We start from the raw sequence: 20,859 nt of genomic DNA on the forward strand, positions 1-20,859 counted from the left end.
AATGTTTCATTTGTTGTGAACAACGTGCATAGCAGTGTTAACAGTAGAGGAAACTGGGTGTGGGTATGTGAGAACTCTATAATATTCTTGCAACTCTTCTGTAAATCTAAAAACTACTATTCTAAAATAAAATTTTATCTTAGAGATAATAAAAATAAACAGTATGCCCCACCCACATGATTGCTGGTGCAAGCCTGGCCCCAAGCACACTTGCTAGGAATGAACATTCTTTTCTTCTAACTCTTCCCCTTAGGTTTCTAGAGCATTTTTAAACTTTAACATATTCAGCTATAGACTTTATAATCACAGACATTACAAGGCACAACAATTTCACATATGTGACCTCATCCATTAGAAATTTAAATGCTCACAAAAGATAATTTTAGTGAATCTGAGGGTGACAAGATTCTAAGATCTCTAAGTGTTCACTGTGTGCTTTGGTTTCAGGTAAAGCCTGTAAAAATACTTTTCTGACTACATTAGAGAAAAAGCTCAAATTGGATGATAATTTGTCTTAACCATTCTTTTTCAGCAACTTTGTATCAGATTGTCTACAAACAAGCTGATTGTCAATATTGCTTTTAAAGGTGAGGATGGAAAGGAATGTGCTTGCCCCAGAAGTCTGAAACTGGGATTAGGGTAGCCTCAAAAGAAGGAGTCAGCTGAAGCTGTCAGGCATGGGGTAATTTTTTGGAAACTTCCAATTTTGAACTTTGAATCTAGAGAGTTTCCTTTGTGAATATATGATTTACATCTTCCCAGAAAACCAACCAGCAAAAGTCTTCATATTTCAAAGGCACAACAGGAAAACCATGCTTAAAGATACTTTATCTCCTAAAGTGGTTTTGTATTTAAGATCTCATCCATCGCTCCCTACCTGGGTGTTAGAGAGAAGGAAAAAGGCCATTGTCAGTTTATAATCAGGAAGCCTGTGGCACAGGAGTCTGTGCAAAGTCACAAAGGTTATCAGCTGTAGACATGACTCCAGAACTGGGGCTCCTTTTCTATTAGACCACCCACCTGGAATCTGAGGTGCCCACAAAATACAAGAGCCAAGATATCAAAAACTTAAACCTCATTGCAAATACTCTCAGGAAAAAGAATTAGCAAGCTAGAAACTACTCCCAATGGAAAGAGTCATTGTTTTATTTTAACAGCATATCTAAGAGCAGAAATATGGAAAGGCATGAAAGTTTTCAAAAAATTCTCAAACTCCTATGCTTCTCATTTCCTATTTACTTAAACACAGGTGGGTCAGCAGTTCCAGGCTGCCTGATATCATCACTCTATCCAATTTGCGGGCACCAGAGAGCTCCTTGGCTAGATATTTCCATTCCATCATTGCCATAACTACATACTTACCCTGCAGAGTGTGGCTGAAAATTTTTTAATTTTTCCCTTTTGCTATCATCAATCTTTTAAAGAAGATATATCTAAGCAAGAGCGACATAAGGCCATTATGCCTAAAGCATATGGCTACCCAACAGCAATACAACATTTCCAAATGAGTAAGTCTCAATGAGAGAAGAGAAAAATATATAAGGAGGAGAGGGAAGGAAGGTTAGGAAGGGGAAGGGAGAGGAAGGAAGGAGGGAAGGAGGAAGAGAACTTTAATGGAACCCTTATTTCCTTCCATAAAGTATCTTCTGTTATTAACCTTTAGGGTACTTTGGAAAAAGAAAATTATGATCAAAACCCTAAAATAAGTAAGTAAATAAAGGACGAGAACAGTTTTTCTGGCTGATACAGTGCTATACTGTCAAGTACTTCAGACATCTACGGCTTGGTTTCCAGGCATTTGCAAAGGAAAATATCCTGCCTTCCTCATTTTACAGTTGAAAATGAGCTTCCTTGCATGACCCGGATTGACAACTGAAGCGATTTTCCAGAATGAACCGTAGGTTGCAGATGACTGAACCATGCAAAGAACTACACTTGAAAGGGATCTAAGTCAATGTTTATTGTATCATTTTGCCTTAAAGTTTATTTCTACTTACATTAAGCCTATAGTAGGCATGGCTAGGCTTTCGGTATATATTACTTTATAGAGGCTGAAATCCAGATTACTGAAGCCATGATGAAGGCAAGGCACAGTTCACCTTGACTATCATTTTCTTTTTATTTTCAGACCATATGTTTTCAGCTCTAAGTGTATACATGTACACGTGTTGGAAACATGTCCTATAAGATCCCAGACACACACCCAGGACGTGTCTCTGTGATAGCTCTAGGTACGGCTGCTGTGTGGTGTACAGATTGTTCTAGTCTCTGGGCAGAGGTGCTGAATTGGTGGACAGTCCAATAAGGAATCATTTGAGACCCATTTGATGGTCTTGGTGGTTTAGTAACATTTGATGGTGATGATAGTGGCTGTGTGTGTGCGTGTCTTCTAACATGCAGGAAATCTGTCCTGCGTGTATCTCAGCAGACAAGTGTGGCCTCCCTGAGATGCAGTCAAGATTGTACCAAAACAGAGGGAAGAAGAGGGACTCAAGTGGTGAGACAAGGTCCAGAGTAGAGCAGAGGAAAGAGAAGAACTGAAGACGGATAAGGGAAAATAGAAACACCGATGAAAATACAAAAAGGTTCTTGGGGTGGAAATAAAAGGAAGAATCAGAACATGGCTGGTGTTTTTGTTTTTGTTTTTGTTTTTTTAAGATCCAGAAATAGAGGGAGTTGTTGCTAGATGAAGTAAACGCTATGAGAGGCAGAAAATTACCAGGGATAGGATAACTGTCCACCCCAAATTGCTCAGGATAGTCTCCACTCAGCTCTGTTATTTAAGGAACATTATTAATAGCTCCTCCTTTCCCTCTCAAAAGTGTCCTCGTTTAGATAATAAATAACATAGTCACCCTCTCTATAGACCACCTCTGGCCTAAGACAGACAGTAGCCACAGGCAGGACTGAAGCTGAGGAAATGGACTCCGAGAAGAGCCTTAGGGAAGGTGTAAAGGAAAACAATGGTTAAAGAAGAAAGGAAACAGGGAGACAAGGTACAATGTGTGGACAGTGTGTAACCAATTATGCCAACTACAGATAAAGTTAGGAAGGCCATTTAGAGGAAAAAGTGTATAAAACTTAAGGATGGATGGAGAAGAGACAGAAGAAAAGACAAACAAGAGACAAATGATTCACAGCACAAATATGTGTAGGCTCCTAACATTTTCCCCTGCATTTGGGGATTAGTGGTTATGATCAGCATGTATAAAAATGACTGAAAATGGCCATCCGGCTTTCCACCCAGTGTAGGCACGCATAGAGTCCCATCTGTTGTTGCCTCCCAGTCTGTTGCTCCAACGCTGCTCACCTCCTCCCGGGGCTCTGTCTCTCAGCCTTGCAGGCTGCCTCCACCAAGCTTCCCAGCAAGCCCCTCCCCCACTTCTGATGGCCGCATACCAGACTGTCTGCCACTGTGGTTTCACAGGCTTCCACAGATAGGCCACCGTATGTGAAGCTGCATTTCAGTGAGTCACTCCAGAGACCTCTTTTGACTTTTTCCTGGATCAGGATTTTGCATTGCGAAAGGCAGAAAGTAAATGTCAAGGGCAAGTTCAAAAGGCCAAGTGATTTCTAGCTAAGCATTCCTTACACCCAGAGGGAAGATGGAATTCTACCAGCAAGAGGGTCTTTGGCACCTAGGATTTCAGGAAATGTGTCTTAGAGATTTCTATCACTATTTTGAATTGGAGCATATTATGGGTTGAATCATGTCTCTCTCAAAATTCCTATGTTGAAGTCCTAACCCCCCAGCCCCTCAGAATATGACCTTTTTTGGAGACAGGGTCTTTACAGAAGCAGTAAGTTACAGTGAGGTCGTTAGGGTGAGCCCTAGTCCATGTGACTGGTATCTTTATAAGAAGAAATTTGGATGCAGACACGCATACAGAGAGAATGCTCGTGAACATGAAGACAGCCAACCACAAGCCAAGGGGAGAGGCCTGGAACAGATCCTTCCCTTACAGCCCTCAGAAGGGACCAGCCCTGCTGACACCTGGAGGTTGGACTTCCAGCCCCCAGGACTGAGGGACAAGAGTTTTCTATTGTTTAAGTCCTTCGTTTGTGATACTCGTTACAGCAGCCTTGGCAAACCAATACCCCAGATGCAGTCTGGTCAGAGATGGGAGTTAGGAGAGGCTGACCAGACTTCTTACAGTTTTTTCATTTCCCTGAGAAGACTAAGTAATGTTTCTTTGAGTTATCTGAGAGTAGGTGCTCCCTCTGCCAAGATGGGACTGAGAAAAAGTTTCAACTGCTCATGCCTCAGTTTTTCCCCCCATGTTGCTGATTATAGGAACTGTGGACTGAAATCTATGATTGTAACTGTGATTGTTAAGGCAAAGGGTGATCATACAGATATCTGAGTTTGGGGCAGGAAGATCAAACCTACATTGTGGAGCCTTATTAATAAACACACTGAGAATGGCTGGCTAGGCAAACAGACTCTAACTTCCTTAGTCAGTCACTGAAGCCGAGGACTTCCCACCTGATCCTCACAGAATCAGCTCTGTCTTGGCCTTTGGAATATCTAAATTTGCCATGATCAAACACCGAAACAGCTTGTCGTATTCGGACAAAGAGTTTAACCCTTCAGTACATAATTCCAGAATATCTCCCCTTGAGATAGAGAAAAGGGTATAACCTGCTTGTTAAATGATCTCTGGTACCAGAAAAAGAAAACACAAAAATATTTCTGCAAGTTTCTTTTCTTCCTCTCCCTCTTTTTTTTAAACTGCTGTGGGCCTAGATTCCCCATCCTGTCAAACTCTCACTTGCATAACCTTTTGAGTCAGTAGTGAAAGCAATGGTGTTTAGTCCTCTTCCTTATATGGCAGGGAAAGACAATGTGCTTGTCTATTTGAACTGCAGCGTGGCTCTCTGACAAATTATAATGATTGGTTACGGAAACCTCCTGCTCTGGTTTCCATTGCTTTCCTGAGGAAAGATACAGAACAGGCAGCTGTAGGGAGATGGAGAGGGTTGGAGTCAGGGAGCGGCGCTGAATCTAGCTCTGCCATTTGCCAGTCATGTGGCTTTGGGCAAATTATTTCATTTACTTCACAGCCCTGAGGTAGTTATATCTTCAGCTAGGACAATGCCTGCCACATAGCAAGTATGCCAGCAAGGTAGCTGAATGAGTCAGCTTACCTTCTGGACCACCTTTAACCTACAGGGCTCAGGATGGCTATCAATCACTCCGACTCGATTTGCTCTCCCTCCCAAGTTCAGTACTTTTTCTCCCCCCTGTCATTCTCTCCCCTGTCTTCTCTTCTCCCTCCTTCTTGCCCTCTCTCATTCCAGGTCTAAAACCCTAAACACATACGAGACAGCCCAGCCTCGGGAATAATAAAACCCTTTAGCCAAACTAGCTGAAGATTATTTAGAATGTTAAAGGCAGCACAGATGCAATGACAAGGATGGGGAGAAAACTTTGTGGTTGAAGGGGTGGTGGAGGTTGTCTGCCTCTGCAGAGCAGGGCTGTCCAAGCTCCAGAGCCAGACAGATCTGGTTGGAAAGTGCATATGAAACAGAGGTTCCTGTAACTGTATCTGTTGGTCCTAGCTGTACTTCCTGGAGAAGCTGACATGAAAGAAGTTGACTCCTCTTACTCCGTCTGCGTGATGGCCGTAGAGAGACAATTTGGGGAGTGTGTGGCTAAGGGCATGGGGACTAACTGGAGCCCAAGCCTACCCATAGTCCCACAGGAAGCCACAGCTGGCAGCTGACGATTTGTACCTTAGTGCCTATCATGTGCAAAGCAGTTTAGAGATACTAATTTTAGTCCTTATGACAACTACAAAATGGATGAATAATTATCCCCTTTTTATAGGTGGAGAAACAAGCTAGAAAATGGTAAATCTGAGATTCAAACTCAAGTCTTCTGGATTCCAAAGTGTGTCCTCAAATAGGTCACACCCCTAGAGCCACACACAGAATCAAACAGAGTAGTTAGCAATAGGCAGCATGGTGGGGTGGTTGAGTGTGTGGACTATGGAGCCAGGCTGTCCAGGTTGGAATCCTGGCTCTGCCACTTACTAGCTGTGTGACCTTAGATGTGTTACTTAACCTGATTGTAACTCAGTTTCCTCATCGGTCAACCTGATTGTTATAAAGATTATTTACTTGATTCCCTACGTAGCCTGTGTCAGGCACTGTTGTAAGCACTCAGTACTGATACAATTTAGAGAGAGGAATCAATTATTTCAAACATGAGTATTGGCTTCAGCTTTTTTATCAAGAAATTATGGACATTTATACCTCTACTCATTTAATTCACATATTAAGCACCTACTCTACATGGGACAAGGCTCTTTTTTTAGGCTCAAGTTACAGCACCTGAAAAACCCAGATAAGGTCTCTGTTTTCATGGTGCTTATGTTCTAGGAGCACAGGAAATAACAGATGCATAAACAAATAAACAGGCAGTTATTAGCATACATTATGAATATGCATGCAAGTAAACAAGAGGTATCCTGATTGGCTCTTCTGTGTAGCGGCTAATTTTACCAACTCGATACTTTAGGGTCAGTGGTGTGCTAGTAAATGTTTGATAACAAGCTTGGAAGGGTCGGCAGAGGAGGGGAGTCAGATTTATAGCATTTGCTAATGTCTGTGGTGTAAATACTTCCATCATGGTTGATTTTCAGCTCCCAACGTGGCATCAATGAATGAAGAATTGGGAGAAATTCAGTTACACAGCACTCAGTAATATTTCCATTGCATAGATACAAATATGTAACTAACCTTGAGAGCATAGATAATAGCAAGACATAGTAAAATTATTAGGAAGGGATGAGTTTTGAGTCTTTATTATCTTAGTTTTAAATATAATTTAATTAACTGTAAGTTTATATAATTTAGTTGGAAATGATGACTATATGTAACAACTAGTTCTCAAAATCTTGAAAATGTTATCAATTGGTTTTTGGGAGCTAGTATAAGCTGGCTCCACACACCACTGTTTAGGGTGAGTGGAGAAGGGAGACAGTTCCAGAGTAAAAGGATTCTGACTCATCGTGGTGTCATTGTGCAGACGTGGGTCCTAAACTAATTCCTTTTTAGCTGCTTTTTCCAGCCAGCTTTGCTGTCATGTACACAGTGGAAGCACTGCTCTGTAAACCAAAGAGCACCGGTACAAATATAGTAACAATTCTGGCATTCTCATTGGACCAGGTCTCATGCAGAGATACTTTTAGCTCTACAATCCTTAGTGAATATAATTTATGTTCTGGGTGTTCTGAATAGGGTAGATTCTTCTGTGCAATACAGAGGATGTAACTTATTACTCATGACTGTTGAGTAAAGGAAGACCGTAGAGATGGATTTTCTGTCCTGCAAAAGCAAGTTATTCCCCCTCTCCATGAACCCAGGCCTCTTGCCTCTTTGGGCTTACATGCTTCTGAAAGGGCCACCCAGGGAAGCAACTAAGCCAGAGGCTGTTATGGCTGCAGCCTCAGAGGAGGTGGAGGGTGAGGGTGAAGGAAGCTCCCCCCTCCTCCCACTCAGGATTTGTACATTCCTTACCGCAAAGTGGAGAACAGAGAAAAACATTTTCTGTTTTTCTTGGTAAGTTAAATGTCTAAAGTAACCAATCGTCAAAACATCCTAAGGACAGAAATTCTTAAAGAGACAATTTTTCCTCCATTCACCTTTCCCCCGAAGCCTGCATTTCACTTAGTAATGGTGGCTGGAACAGGAAGTGGAAATACCATGAGAAATTTTATTCTTGCCACATTTTCAATGCTTTACAAAAGCAAACACTGGAAATCTCATCAGAAAGCTTGACCTTGTGGGGTTGATAGCTTTGTGCCCAAACCAAAAGAGTATGGGAAGCTGGAGGGATGTTCAGATAAATATTCCAGTGCTTCTGGACAAACTCTTCAGCAAAACTGATTATTTGGAATACACAGCTGTAACTTTTAGAAAGTACTTATTCAAAACCAATCAACTAGACTTCTGAAGAATAAGTGACTTTATATATCTATTATAAATTATTCTAAGCATAGATGTACAGAACTATTTCAGAGCCAGGCTGTTTCAGCAGAATCATCAGGGAGTTTCACAAACTGGACCCCATTCTAGGCCTACTGGATCAGAATCTCTATGGATGAGCCTCAGGGATATATGTTTTCAGAAAACCCTACAGTTGATTCTAATTAAGACACTCACTAAGATCTCCTGGATTATAGGCAAATCAAGCTGTGCTGTATAATCTGAGTTCATGAACTATTAAAATGGAACATTCTCTCTTGCATCTATATCATTAGAAAAATAGTAGCACATATTATATAAGATTATTTACTCACTTTGTCAAAATCATTTGCTGCACATACGGACTTGTCTCCCTCTTGCAATAACTCTGTGGCCTCCCAGGGATCCAAGGTGCAGAGGTTAGGAACCTAGGGGCTACATCAATCATGTGAAATACATGGTACTTGAGTAGCAATAGCCCTTTTCTTCCACAACAGACATCACTATCAATGACAGCATTTTTTGCCTACAGGGAGTTAAGACTCAGCCTCAGAATCCTTCTCAACACAGTGTTCCAGATGGTCACTACCAATTGTTTGGAACTGGCAAACAGATGAAAAATTACTTGCACTCCCTGGGCTAAATGACTCCTAAGGCCCTACCCAGCTTAAAAAAAAAATCTATGAATCTTATATTTCAGTTCTGCTGTCTTGAGAAACACAAATGCTTTCTCCTCTTTCTACATAAACGTTCTCCTAATATTTGAAAGATCCACGTGGCTGCTACACTTCCTTTCCTTTGGGGCAAAAAGCTCCAGATTCTTTATCTATTCCTCATATTCTGTTCTCTCGACCCCCTCTGGCCTTTGAAGCTCACCCCTGGATGCATATTTATCAATATGTCCCTGAGGAACAGCCCAGAACAAAGCACGTTCTTTTCTCACTCCCTTGATAGACATGGAGGCAGGGATTCATTGATCAAAAGATTACATTGCAAACATTGCCAAGAACTGAAACATCCACTGATTGACTATGTTAACTTGTATGCATTAAACTTAAGTATGGTGACTTACTTTGAGGATATAGTAGTTTTGATTTATTAAAATTATTAAATCATTACTTATTGGATTTTAAAGATTGCCTTCATTTTGGGGGGGGCGCATAATCACACCTATGACTCAAATGAAAATACTCAAGTGTTTTTCTTTAGAATCTTTCTAAAATGGATAATTCTTATCTTTTCAGTTATCAGTGGTGCAAGCTTCCAGGCCAGCCTCCTTCAAGACTGGTTCATCGGGCCATGCCAAAGTGGCCACCAGGGACTATGTGACCCTGACAGTCGGTGTTTGCCTCTCTAGGAATTCAGTCACATCAAAATCCAAATGATACTCATTGACAGCTGTTGGACATTTCAGCTCATTTGCTTCCCATGCCTAACTTTCTCTTCTAACTAAAACTGCCCACTGGGCTCTTTTTTCCCCCAGGGTGACTACTGCTGCCAGGCCCTGGTAATTCATCCATAGGCATGCCAGTAACCCTTGATGTTCCCTCCACAAACGCATTTGCCAGGGACAGTAGTTATTAGCTGAACCAATCAGATTTCCTCTCTCAGAATTTAAGCAGGAAGCACAGAAGGAATTTTCCAGTCTGCAGAACAACAAAAAGAAGCAGCCACATGTGCTGCAGCTGAATTACATTAATGGCGACACACAGACCTCTGCTGAGATGCTGTGGCCCACCTTGAATCCAACCCCGTCCTCTTTGGACTCTGGTCCTATCTTGGCTTCTGCTCTTGGATTTCCTTGTGATTCCTTTCCTTTTTTATTCCACACGTATCATATAATCCTGTCCCTTTCCTTGAGCTACTGAACCTTATTAACGTAAGGGTCTATTTGTTCCGCGCACTGCGCCAAGAGCTCTCACATATGTCACCATACCTATCTGTATACTGCCTTGCTAAGCAAGCTCCTGGTTTTTAACCTCTGCCTGACTTCAGATTTTTGCTGTTTCCTTTTTACTCATGCTGCTGTAATTCACATGTTAGTTCACTGGTGTACTTTATATTCATTCTAGTTTAGACCCTCCGTACCCAGTGGAACTAAATGTCCTTGCTGCTTCTGGCCCTTAGGCCCCTCGGGGACCCTTGGCCCTGGTCCTGCCTCTCTTTAGCATACAGGTGCAATCTGCCCAGTGCCCCAGCTTGAGACAAGCTGGAGGGAATGTTACATGTGGGTGTAAAAAGAAGTAATTACATATTCCTACTTAGCATGCCCCTGTTCAAGTGAGATGACTTCCTTACAGCCAAGTGCTTTCATCCGCATGTTCACAAAACAACACTAGACGGCCTCAGGAAATGATTAAAAAGTAATTTATCTTCATGTTATCCATCATTGATACATAATACTTTTTTAAAGAAAAGCCATGTACAAAAATGAATGCTGACAAAGAATACCCTATTCACTTCAAATATTCCCCCCGTATTTATTTTTCCTCAACTATTCAGCAACCCTTCTATTAAGCTCGCAGTACTCGCTCAGCATACACTTAGCAGCAGCCATTCTTGAATTCTCCAGCCCCTAAGTTGCTTCTCTAGAGATGGTCTCCTTTTCTTTGAAGTGGAGGCCATACGAGGTAACCTCCTTCTATATGTCTGTGTATTTGCTCCATCCTCTCTTCCTTCCCAGAAGGGACACCTCCACTCACGTTCTGATCCCATTCACCCTTGTCTCCAGTGGGAACCAAGACTGCACCTCATTCCTCACCCCCGACCTCCCCCAGCTCGAGGGGTTTCTCACAGGTCCGTCAGAGAAGTGGGTTTGCAAAGGAATTGAGGGTTTGGAGTTTTTATCAGATTCTCCAAGACACGCATGACGACGACAACAACAACACAGGGAAAAACTGCTGACAGGGCAGCCGTGTCCCCTCTTCCTCACAACCCACTGTCACCCTTTCCTTCTCCCCTCTGCTCATAACACTCACCACCACCAGCCAACTGTGACTTGGAGGTGAGAGGCACAGTGGAAATCGCTCTACCGTCTCCTCTGTCTGCTCTCACCTTCTCCCTCTGCCTAAAGATGAGAAGAGGCTTCCTCCTGTCTTGAATGTATCTGGGCTTGACCCTTCTGCTGTCCTCTGTGCCTAATCCTAGCCAGGCCATTGCAAACTGTCCGCATGGGATCAGGAGAGCCCCTGTTTGGCCGGGGGATGGAGGAGCTGGAGGAGCCGTGGAGGTGGAGGACTGAGGGTAGGGAAGCTCGAGATGCCACCCACGGTCAGTTACCGGAGAGCCAGCTGGAGACACTAACAACTGAGGCAAACAGAGATGAGAGGCCAGATCCGTGGAGCAGTCTGGTCTCAATACCAACAGGAACCACAGCCAGGTGCTCCTGATTACCTCACCCTCCCTACAAGGCCCAGGCTTGACATGCTGGGATTCGTTCCATGCTTTTGGCTGGAGGCAGAGAAGCTGCCTCATTTACTAAAGCCTTTCTGTTGTCAGCACCTTGTCATTGGTCTTCTATTCAACTGGATCTTCAGATTTCCTGGTTCCTGGGTATGGCCTTACACCACTGACAATCCATCTTATTCTGCCTCTTGATGTCTGTGTCCGCCTGGTCTCTGATCACCAAAGCCAAAATTTAGACAACATCGGGGTGAACCAGCATTCCTTAAACTCAGGTTCAGGCTTTTAGAAAGAACTAGGACCCAGAAGGTATCGCTCAAGGGTCTTCAGATATGAGGAAAGAAGGAGTTGATAATTAGGGGAAACAAGTAAGAAGTGGAGACACCAGCCAAGATGAGCATAATGTCCAGAGGACTCAAATTGCAGGCAGTTTGGAGTATAAAGCCCACAGAGAAGCGGGGGCAAACAGCTCCATGTCATTTAGACATCTTAACCACTACTGGCAGTAGGACAAGCATACGAATGCCCATTGCACAGGTGAGGTCAAAACGCTGATGACTTCCCTCAAAGGTCTGGGCTTTTTAAACAGGGGAACCAGTCCTGGGACTGCACTCTCATGGTGGTGCTCATGAGCAAAGCCTGAGCCACAAGTTTAAATTACCTCTTTAAATTACCCAGCTACTCAGAATCTACAGGCATCTCTCCAATAACAAACTTGGGTTGACTTGATAAAGGACTTTCAGTAGAAGCAAATGATTCTATTTTTGGGCTCTGAGAGAATTTACCCAGAAAACTCTTTTTTAAAGTCTGAAAATTCTTTGGCAGCATCTTTCTAACCTCCTCCTTAGTCCTACCATGCTATTTGCATACCACATCATCAGCATTTTCCCCGTGCCCCCTTCCTTGGCGGCCTCACCCTACCACAGTTCTGGGACATGTGACAGGCTGCAGGCAGATGGGGAATGCATTAATCCCCTTTCATGCCCATCTCTAAGTCACTTTTTTGTCTGGCTAAAGAATGACTAACTAGTAACCATCCTACCATGCAAATGACAAATGGAGACAACTACATGTGTTTTTAAGAAAAGGCCTACTAAGGAACATTTTACTCATCAGAACAGAGAATACACAGGCTGAACTCTGGAACTTTCCACGGCTGGACACAAGACCAACCTACACCATCTGCCCCAGAACAGATCCTCAGGCCAGTCACAGGAGCCAATCAGAATTGCTAATGGCCTCACATCCCAGGCATACTTAAATGTATCTCATTTAAATCCTTTAAACTGCAGTTGGAACCTTCTCTTAAGTTTAATGTAAGAATTGTGTATTTATTTAAAGAAAGCTTTTGATCTGAATTATTTAAATTGCATATTCTACTGGCATTGAAACAACCCAGCTTGTTACCTATGGATCAATTCACCGTACATTCCTTGTGTGTGCTGAGATCACCTTTTTATTAGCGACTTTTTTGTTCCAGACTTTTGCCATTGTATTTCTCTTTATTAAATGATTTCAGTAAAATGAAAATTCTTGCACTGTGGTTTCATTGTGCTCCATTTATCTCCATATTTGGGGAGATGTCTTCTAGCTAATATTCAACAGGAGGAAAATAGCATAAAGAGCAGCCTGAAGTCCTACATAAAGTAAAACAGCAAATCCCCTGGCTCCATCACTGCATAGAGGAGAACACTTCAAGCATTATTTCGAAAAAATGTGTTTTTGTGGTTGTTGAGTTGGGGTGGGGAGTACACGAGGAGGATAGGAGAGAGTGGTGGTAGCAAAGTTTGAACTTTCAGGGATTTGGAGATGCTGGTTTCCAAATGGAATTTATCCTCAAATCCCAAGATTATAGATTTCCTTCCAAACTGCATTCCCTACATGGTTTAGAGAACAGTTGAAAAAAGAAATTGCTCTCTATATTTTGATTGACATTAAAAACACTGTGAAAATAGTTTGGAACTTGATCTCTTCGAGGGAAGGACAATAATCAAACTATAGCTTTCGCCTGCAGCCTTTCTTTCACACTTACTCAGAATTGTTCCAGGAAAAGAAATTCACAGGGAATTCTGTTCTCATATATCACTTCTAGAAGGAAAGGGAGGCATTCTCAAAAAAAATTATCCCCAAACATCTAAACACAAAGAGAAAAGATTATTTAATGAATCTCAACACAAAACCTCCTCCCTCCATGGAATCAAATCAAATCAAGTCAGTCATTTGGGGCTGGAAAACTTTAATATCCAGTTTATTAAAAAATGGTCAGATTTGCCCTTCTTGCCACATACTACCTAGTCTTCACTTAAGCTCTAGCCATTCATGTCTGGTTTTGCCAAACACATGAGAAGGATTTTACTGTTTCAGTTTACAAGTCCATCTGCATAGCACCGTTAACAGAAGGGATCCATGAATACCAAGCACTTTGTTCGCATCGGTTTTTCTTTTTTTTTTTTGACCACGTATTGCCACAGCACTAAAATCCCCCAACCCTCTACAATTAGTTCTTTCTAAAAGGAATTTCAGGCTACTACCAACTAGCTGCCTCGTACTACTGCTTAAGATGCCCAAATACGTCCGACTCTCTTGAAATAAGAGCTTGTTTCCTCCCTTTCTAGAACACACTTGCAACCTACACCTTTTCAAATTCACACTCGGGCACACTCTCAAATGGAAAGTAAGATTTCTTAAGAAATAGTTTGGTCGGATGTTAAATGTGATTTCTAAAAACACACCCACTAGCACATGCATTTTCTCGTTATTAGGCTTTATAGGAAACAGACCATGGGAAGCATCTTCTGTCTCAGCAAATATCAGATCAGTTACATTAACCCAGCCGGTGTTAAATGCCAATGCTCTTTCTACCTCTGACCTTATTTCCTTGCAGCATTAAAAGTCTAGTCTTAAACACTGATAGCAAAATAAAATATAGATGCCTTTGGTTAAAAATCATCACTTTTTGGCTCCTCATCAACCTAAAAAGTTACTGTTCTTTCTAAAGCAAAACTTCTTTAAATCTCTGGTATTAAAAGATGCAGGAGAGACTGCTGGTGTGAGCAGACAGGCTATGGGCACTGGCCTTTGGCTATCAGGCATAGTCCCTAAACAAAAGGCTATCTTATCAAAGTTGCCGGTGGTCCCTGAATGTAAGTCTCCATATGATCTCTCCTCTCGTCCCAACTCTAAGAACAAATCTTGAAATCTCATCCTGTTTGTCTTCCGGGAACATCTGCAGGGCAGCAAAGCCCAGTCTGGCTCTGAGAATTTGCGTGGTTTGTTGGCTTTTACAATTTTGCATCTCCAGCTACCTTGGTCAGGAATGTTGACTGAAACCCGGAGAAAGTCCCCACACTCTCTGGAAGAGATTAAAAGAAAGCCCCCTGTGCCTTACCTCGCAGGCTGAAACTTCTTTCCCAGGACTAAGTCGGAAAGGAAGGACTGATTTCTTTAAGCCGGCGCACAGCAAGAGGGCAGGCAGGAAGGCAGCCTAATACACACAGCTCTATTCAATAAAACTCCAGACCGCCCTTCCTTAGCCCCTCCCAGAAGTCCATGCTAAGTGAACACACATCCCCTATGTTTACAGTCGGCATCGGTGGTATGCATTGTCCTGTAGTTTTTCTAATAGGCAGCCAATGACGACACCCCAGCCGAGGTGGATGCAGCCTGCCTGTGGAGATGCCTGTCATTCCCTAGGCATGCTCAGGAAATCACTCATCAGAAAAACCAAGACCTAAAAAGCTCTGAAACTGCGTGCAGGCTGCCAAAACCAGCCAGCTACATGCCCTTTTTTGGTTATCCTTAGCAGGGCCTCTGGAAGTGAATCCATTGTCAGGAACAATCATAAGAAATGTTAATCTTGGGGAAGGAGGCTGTCTTGTAGAACACAAATGGAACTTTAAAAAGAAAGCACGGTCCATGAAATTTAAAATTAACAGTCCATAAGTTTATTGGGGTGGGGGTGGGGAAGGCTTTTAATTGAGGGACCCTTGGTAGAGTATTTCTTTTAAAAGTAGTTTTACATACAAAAGTAATTGTACATACAAAATGAAATTAAATTGTGTATGTAATTTTAAAGCCTGAAATGGCTCGGACCCAGGTCTGGTGCACAGACTAAATTCTAACCTGAAAGAGGAGCAACCCCCTAAAGTATGTCTGCATGTGTTATAAAAACAACTGACAAAAAAAGTTTAGGTCTTTTTTAGTAGGTAATGTTTGCCAGAATAAGCACGCTGCCAGAAACTCAGCTAGGCAGGCAGGGTCCTATGGGCTTGCCTATCCTCATTGGTTTTCCACATCACTTTCTCTCCCCTTCCCCTTTGTTTCCTCAGATTTGGCCACAGAAATATTGCTAAAAATTGTGCACAACAGAGAGGGCATGAAGGGACCCAGCCTGTGCTTTGAAGCTGGTGTTGATGGATGTATATGCCCACAGAGAAGACACTAACGTTCTAGTGACTTCTTGAAAGTACTCCAACCAACTCTTCCTTGGTAGGATGTGTGGTCAGAATTAGGAGATGTGGAATTAAAACGAAGTTAATTAGCTCATGAGTGCAAAATTTGTGGTCTTGGACGTCTCAGTATAGAATTCACTTAATTAGTCCATCAGTACTTAATTCAACAACAACCGATTATGAGCACATCCTATTTGTCAGGACTGGGGCTAGGTGCCAGGTTTCTGCCTCCTTATTGCTATGTGTGTGGAGACTGTTTCATCACTGACCTAGAGGAGTTAAAATATTTTCCCTGGCTAATTGTAAGTCCAGAAGCTTGGTCTTCAAAAATCTTAGATTTGCCGTATAAGCCTTTCCCTATTTATGAAGATCCGACTTCAAAATGATCTCTCCTTAGGAAAAAGTCCCTGCCCTTTATGCCTCATTCAGAAGTGACTGATCCACATGGGTGGCTTCCTTCCTCAGCCCTTCAACAGTTTAACAAGTTACCCAGAGGCATCTGTGTCAACCCTATGCTCATCTCTTTCTTGGGAAGGCTACCCTGTCCCCTCTTCCCAACTGCTACTGCAGCACAGCCTAAAAAAAGCACCAGCAAAAGCTGCCAGGCAGAGGGAGAGGTGAGCTTCAAGCATCCCAAGTTAGAACTCAGAATGCACTTTCCCAGGGAAGCAGAATAAATAATGGCTGGTGGGAATAGGACAGTCAATGCTGCATTTCAAGTACACTGTGGCTCAACTGGGCATTTGTGGAACACCACTGTTTATAAAATTGTTCCTATGGGAAAATGTGTTCTGATTCCAAATAAATGATTTGGAAATAAACTTTGGGAACACAACCAGTTGGGCTGCTGGATGCTGATTGTAAAGATAGAATGAATACTGCATAGTCTGATAAACTGCTGAGCTTGAAGACATTGCAGGGCAGACATCACATCAAGGAGTTCTGAGAACAACTTAATCGGTGACATCTATGTGAAGATACGACCTGTATCCAGATGTGTTTGGTGTCATGACCTCTAGGCAGTATGGACAGTAATTCAATGAAGTCTGTTTTAATGTGCTGCTTTGCATGGCCACTGCTGATTATATCCTAAGCAGCACTCTCCCTGCTTCTATGAGTAATGCCCTTCGATTGAACAGCATCAGGGCATAATTTGCCATCTAGGAATAAAATAAGTACCAGCTTTCCAGAGGAAAGAAAAGTTGCACCACAAATGCAGAAAATAGTATCAGCAGGAAACATGGAAAGGACATACATTTTGCATGGTTTTTAGGAGATAAATAGCTAAATATTTTTGGCTTATGTCTTTAGAAAAGAGACATATGTTTCCCTAGATAAATTCTGAATACACAGTTTGGTAGATGAGCGACCACTGAGCCTATTTTGTATATTTGAAAATAGGCTCTTTGTGGAGGAACCATAGTGTTAGAAGAATTTAATAAATTTCATGCAATATACACCATGATACAGAAAAATTCTTTTTTTTTCATTGTCTCTATTCTTTTTTAAAATAAGGAGTAAAAAAGAAAGGAAAGGGAATAAAAAGAGAGAAAGGAGATGTATGTTGCCACTCTGTGCCATGGGAAACTTTACTTTAACAGTATTCACTTTTTCCAGAAGTCATTTCTAAACGTCACTGAAAATATAGGATTTAAGTAGGAAATTTCTGTGGAATGTATTTCCCACTTGGAGCATCCCAGATAAAGAACAGCTTGTCTAGTAGAGGATTTATCTACCCAGTCAAACCATAGCAAATCTAAAGAGACATTTGGAAACATCTGGATGATTTGTTGCATTTTTTCCAATTGAGTATTTGCATTTGTGTAGATCAGTAGTAAACAATTTTATTTTGCTTGTGTGTCAATTTGGGAGAAGTAAAAGCAGGCCATACTTTTTTCATTCAAAATCAAAATCACTTCATTGAGTTCCATGAGAAATAAATTCTTCCAGCTTAAAATATCTGCTTTATTGAACTGAACAGATATTTTGAACATTTAAAAGGCAGCAGAACCTCCCTACCCCGCCATACATACACCTTCTTTTACTCAGATGAAGTATGTCCAGAGACTTAAGTTTACAAAATAATAAAATCAGACTGATAGAATGTTGATATCAAAATTGGACAACAAAAACAGTTTTAAAAAGAAAAAAAATAGACTAAATGTACTTATGAACCTAGATGAAAAAATTAGCATATTGAACCTAACACTGCAAAAAAAAGAGCCAATGCAGTGATGCTCAAAATCTGAAAGCCTATTGATATAGTATACACTATTAGCAGTTTAAAGTTTTTTTTTAAAGTAGAAAAAATAAGAAAGAACGATTATGTCAACAGATTAAAAAATAGTATTTGGTAAAATTAGTAATCACTTTTAGGAAAAAAACTCTTGCAAAGCTAGCAATAGAATATAAACATAATGAGAGGATATTTACCAGAAATATACAGCAAACATCACACTTAATGATGAAATGTTAAAAAGTATTCCAGTTACAATCAATGGAAAGACAAAAATGACTGTCTCTTCTAAAATTAAAAAATGGGCTAGAAGGCCTAACCAAAACAAAGAAACAGAAAAAAAAAATAAGAGCTATTGGAATTAGAAAGAAAAACAAATGTCTTTATTTGCTATAATATGATTATCTATGTAGAAATTTCAAGAGAGTCAACATATATTAGAACTAATAAAAGAGTTTAGCAAGATTATTGGAATCAAGTTCAGTCTGCAAAACTCCAGAGTTCCAGTAGCCAGCCATCTCCAATTTTAAAATATAATGGAAAAATACGCTATCCATATTAATAACAAAAGTGTACACTGACCTGGGAATAAATGTAACAAACTATGTGCAAGTAAGTTACAAAACTGGATTTAAGGCCATAAAAGGTCTGTCTAAATGATGAAATATAACACTTTTATAAACAGCAAGCCTCAAAATTATAGAGATGTAAATTCTCGTCAAATTTAACCTCATGTATTTATTTTTCCAACTAAAATTCCTAAATAATATATTTTGTAGAACTTGATAAAACAATCCTAAAAGTCATATGGAAAAGTGAAGATCTAAGAAAAGTTCTAAGATACTTATAGGGCGATTCTAATTCTATTCATGGTAAAGTTACGATCAATTATGTGAAAACAATTAAAATCAGATTCAGAATTCCCACCCACACCAAAAAAAAAACTTGACCACATGAAAAACAAAACTTGAAAATAATTAGGAAAAACTGTAAGTGAATAGTTATAAGATAGAGTATGGCAGGAATATTAAATCATAAAAACCAGAAAGTACAAATGAAAAGACTGAAAATTTTCAGGATATGGTTAAACTCGGCAGATCAAGTGCACAAGCCTCATTTATTTCTGCTTCTTCCCCAAACCTCATCAAAATGATAGTAAAGAAATTAAAAATCATAAATAAATCCTACAAGGCAAAGAGTTCTGGAAAGGAGTCAACACAGTCTGTTGTCAGCCAAATTCTGAAATATGGAAAGTGGACGGAAGGTTGGTAATTGACTTACCAGAGCTGAGACACCGAACCCTGGCCCTGTGGAGTGGAAGGCCAGCAGACAAGAAAGAAGCAGATTCAAGCCTCAGAACCAGGAAAAATTCAGGATTTGGAACACCCACCCCCTTCTCCCCGGGAATCTCGATAGGGGTGGAGGGATGGAGAAGAAAATACGTTTGGTTGAAAAAACTGAGTAAGGAACCGTTAGAAATCCATACAGTCCCCTCCCTGCCCCGCCCCACACCCAAATGCACACACCCTCTCTCAACCAGACTGAAACTAGAAGTTTATTTTCTGAAGAGAAGTGCTGGTCTCAGAACGGCAGGCAGAGCAGTGGGCAGAGAAGAGGCCATGTGCTGAAAGCAGACTTTTAAATGAGACTCAGTGGTCACTGGACCCCACCCCTCACTCTGCAGGGCTCCAGGACATTCACAGTTGCGTTTGTGCTCCACAGAAAGGAAACTGGGGGATTCCACTCCAGGGAAACTGGCATGCCCACAGGATAAAGATATCAGGGCACAACATTTAGGGGACCCCTGAAATACCTGGCTTATTGCCCAAGCCCTTTTGTGAACTCGTGCACAGGAACTTCCATTCTGCTGTTCAGCACTGTTAAATATGAACATCAAGTTAAGGAAAGGCTCTGAAAGAGAGATTAGAACAACAGAAAAAAGACACTGAGAGGGAAAAGAGGCAGGGTGAGAAATGGAAGAAAACTTCAAGAAAACTATAATTACTATATAACTTGAATGAAACTGTAATTACTATTCTCAGAGAGATAAGAGAAGATATTGTAGCCACGAAACAAGAGAAATATGCTGTAAAAAGGTATCTGCAGAGAACAGGAAAGAACCACTGTAAATGAAAAATACTATGACACATATTTATAAAACTCAAGAAATGGAGGATAAAGTTGAGAAAAATCTTCCAGGAAATTAGAAGAAAAAGACAAGGTGGAAAAGAGGAATGAAAAGACAAGAACATTAGAGAACCAATCAAATATCCAACACCTAAATGTTCCAGAAAATTGTGGGAAGGAAATTATCAAAGAAATAATACATTAACATTTCCAAAAACTGGAGGACACAAGTTACCAGATTCAAAGGGCCCACTGGGCATCCAGTACAACAAATAAAACATTTTTCATTCTGAAGTTATCAAGGTTATCTGGTTAACTTGAACTTACATGCTCCATCCAAAGAGGAAAAAAAATTGAGGTTGGAAATAGAAACCAGAAGACGAGGATCAGAAAATTGAGGATGCAAACCCACAACAGAGGTGAAGGTGGTCCCGTAAAGATGGTGAAAGAAAATTTCAGGACAACAGCTGGTCAAGAAACCAATCAGTAGAGGCTGAAGCAGGGGACTCCAGGAAGGATGTTTTAAGAAGAAGTGAAGTAGACAGATTACCTGGTATGTTCTTGGGGAAAGCATTTATGATAGGTACATAGAAAATGGTAAATGTTAGACTGAGGTCATTATAATTTCAGGAAAAATAAAATGTTTGTATGAGAAAGGAAAAGTGGTCATCA

At 41.1% G+C, this 20,859-nt stretch overlaps 1 protein-coding gene across 6 annotated transcripts in view; it reads right to left on the reverse strand.

The window, feature by feature from the left end:
- CALD1 (caldesmon 1) overlaps positions 1–19,426 on the reverse strand; it is a 176,806-nt gene extending 157,380 nt beyond the window's left edge. For 3 of the 6 annotated variants that reach the window (XM_031455421.2, XM_031455420.2, XM_010975682.3), the window contains exon 1: positions 14,762–15,045. The gene's annotated coding sequence lies outside the window, so the exon portion shown is untranslated. Of the gene's footprint in view, positions 1–14,761; positions 15,054–19,341 lie in introns of those variants that run through there. The other 3 variants (XM_031455422.2, XM_031455414.2, XM_031455415.2) reach the window with 2 other exon arrangements.
- Positions 19,427–20,859: the final 1,433 nt, after the last annotated feature.

This window comes from Camelus dromedarius, chromosome 7, assembly GCF_036321535.1.
Source record: "Camelus dromedarius isolate mCamDro1 chromosome 7, mCamDro1.pat, whole genome shotgun sequence".
Taxonomy (NCBI): Eukaryota; Metazoa; Chordata; class Mammalia; order Artiodactyla; family Camelidae; genus Camelus; species Camelus dromedarius.